Below are 3180 nucleotides of genomic sequence, written 5' to 3'. Positions count from 1 at the left end.
TGTAGCTCTACAAATTAAAATAAAAATCATAAACTAAAAGATATGGGGTATGTTGTCATTTTAGTAGATTTAACATCTGATTTTTAACGGGGTTATTACTTAGGACCTTCGTTGTAATTTCTCAAAACCATAAGGATGGTATTTATAAATATTTAAAAAGCTGGACCAAACTTGCTAATATTATCAAACCGCATGGACTTTTTTTGTAAGTTACTCTAAAAATAACAAGCACGCAACCTCTCTGTCATGATGCTAACTAACCACACGCTTTCTCCTTCGTCTTTAAACCTTCTTCTCTTTTGCCCTACGCTTCACTAACATACTCTCTGTAAGTTCTCTCTCTCTCTCTCTCTCTCTCTCTCTCTCTCTCTCTCTCTCTCTCTCTCTCACACACACACAGTATGTGTATAAGCATTTTATACACTTATGTGTATTAATCGTAGTTTTTGGCTTGGCTAGTGAACATGGTCATGTTAATCTTTTGTTTATGCATATAAACTTTCGTACAATCACTCTAGACAATGTAGCGTACAAGAAGAAGAGAATCATTTATATTCATCCCATATTCATCGAAACAACATAGTTTTGACTTGTATATATATGTTGAAAATTGTTCGTCCCTACTATATTACTTTTCTGATTGAATGATTGTTTTTTTATTGATCACAGGAAGAAGTGAAGCGGTGTGATCCTTGCACTTATCCCGTTAAGCTTCTCCATTGATAATAAAATGGCTACCCATTTTCCAGATTAAATATTTCGAAGTCTTATGCATTAACTACTATAATATATAGGTCTAAAATAAATATCTTTTACAAGGTATGTTCTCCTCAAGATTTGGTACGGTTAATGTTGCTTATTGATGCCATCTTCCATTGTCAAACTTACAGCTTCTATCTCAATGTGAAATTATCTTTTAGCCCTTTGGCCTAAGGGTATCAACGCTTAATTGAAATGTTTGATCTTGTCAATCAAGTGGTTGCGGGTTCAAGGTCTTGTGAGACATTTATGGATGAGTGAATATTTACAATAAATTTTCGTTTCTTATAAAATAATGCAATGGAATGTTATATATTTTTTGTTAACTTACTTTTATAGTGAGTAAACCTCTAGAATTATTTATTTTCCAATTCAAAGTATATATAAATGTTATCTTCACAAAACGTTGTATGGGCAAAATTACCAATTTTTATAACATGGATCAATGTAAAGGTTTAATTATTATAAAAGAATATTTAAAGTCATTGTAGATAAAGCGTGAATTTATGTTTGATTTTTCCATATTTTGGTAATACTGTATTTAAAGAAAGGTATAACGGTTGAAAGAACATAAGAAAACAAGGATCACCAAGGAATCATGCAAAATCTATGACATCATTAAAATTTAAATTGTTTTATTAATCCTATACAAAAAAGGAGCCTTTTATAAGGAATATATTATTTTTACTAAAAATGGAATGTAGTAAACAAATATTATCAATTTGTATGTCATTATATCTTTTGATGATTTGTTTTGTTTTCATTTTCTTATGTCTGAAAATCAATTGGACTGTAACAAAAAGTGAAAATAGAGAAAATAAGATTCAAACAAACAAAATAGAACACTAACCAGATACACAAGTACTAAACATTTTTCATGATTTAGCGCGTGTGTTACCAGAGAATTTTAGATCTTTTAAATTTTATTTTAAAATATGAAAGTAAACAAAACATAGTGTAATTTTTTTATTCTAAACTCATATTCAGAATTCGAAATTTGATTAAAGTATTTTTTGAAAAATTTTAGAGCACCCCAAATATATATTTTTTTTAGAATGACTGAAGATTATATTAAAACAAAAACCTAGTAGAAGCTAACAAAATAACACTGAAATAGCTAGAAAAATGTTTGACAACTGGAGAACCCATCTAGTAGAAACTTTTGAATTTCTAAACATAAACCAATTATCAAAAATCTCATCTCTTCTCTGAGCCAACTCTTTAAAAATAAGACCATTCCTATATTTCCAAATCAACCAAAGCCCAACAACAAAATTAGCTTCCATAGCATCACATTTCCTAGCCCTACCTAACATACCATCAATCCAAGCAAATGGTCAAGACTTCCGATTGCTACTAAACAAACCAGACATAATAAAGACTTAACTTCAACCCCTTTGTGACTTAACTTCCATTTGGTGGGACTAGCCAAGAAGAGCACGCCACAAAAAAAGAAAAGCACCTGTCTTATTAAAATATCGACACCTCCATTTTAATAACAAAGTAGAATTTAGCGCATCAAGACTACGATTTTGAATCCCACCTTTTTCTTTTAGAAGCAATAACCAACTTCCAAGAAATCCAGTGAGTTTTTTTCGATTTCCATTTGCATTCCAAAAGAAATTATAACACAACAATTCAAGCTTCTTTTTTTTTACGTGAATTGGCATACAAAAAAGAGATTGATAAAAAGTACTTATCGAACCCAAAACTGAAGTAATCAAAGTAGAAAGCCATCCAATAGAAAGCATATTAGACTTCAACCGAGATAAAATTGACTTGAATTTCTCAATAATAGGAGTCCAATTATGGATTAAAGACACATAAGATCCCACCGGAAGGCCAAGAAAGATAAACGGATGTTTTCACTACTAGAAACATGGGTTTTAGAGACGGAAGTATTCGTCGCTAAATGCTGTTTGCGATGGATCAGCGACGGACTCACTCCATAGGTAATTAATAGGTGGCTAATTTCTCAGCGAGGGTTTAGCGACAGAGAGGTTTTTCCTTACGACAAATGTAGCGACAGAATATCTGTCGCTAAATGTCACTCAACACATTTACTTAGGGCATTAGCGACAAATTTTTGATAAAGTCATTCCGTCGCTTTTCTGTCGCAAATTTCAGTAATCAGTTTTATTTCCGTAGCAAATCCCTTGCAAAATTCATATACTAATTTCTTTTTTTTTTTCATCACTAATCTATCGCAAACTTTAGACATGGTTTTTTTCCGTAGCAAATCCCTTGCAAAATTTATACATTAATTTTTTTTTGTTCCGTCGTTGATCCGTCGCAAACTTTAGGTATGATATTTTTTCCATAGCTAATCCCTTGCAAAATTGATGTATTAAAATACTTTTTTTATTCTCACCAATCCGACGCGAACTTGTAATATCATTTTTTTATTATGATTCTAAAAGA

At 31.2% G+C, this 3180-nt stretch overlaps 1 long non-coding RNA gene across 1 annotated transcript; it reads left to right on the top strand.

Moving 5' to 3' along the window:
- The first annotated feature begins 394 nt into the window (after positions 1-394).
- LOC145072643 (uncharacterized) lies at positions 395-1085 on the top strand. The gene is made up of 2 exons (XR_013691084.1): positions 395-819; positions 891-1085. It is a non-coding gene; the product is annotated as an uncharacterized LOC145072643 (long non-coding RNA).
- Positions 1086-3180: the final 2095 nt, after the last annotated feature.

This window comes from Lactuca serriola, chromosome 1, assembly GCF_051521515.1.
Source record: "Lactuca serriola cultivar US96UC23 chromosome 1, Lser_US96UC23_V15, whole genome shotgun sequence".
NCBI classification, from domain to species: Eukaryota; Viridiplantae; Streptophyta; class Magnoliopsida; order Asterales; family Asteraceae; genus Lactuca; species Lactuca serriola.
Note: the sequence above shows the minus strand (reverse complement) of the source record. Positions and strands in the feature narration are given on the sequence as shown.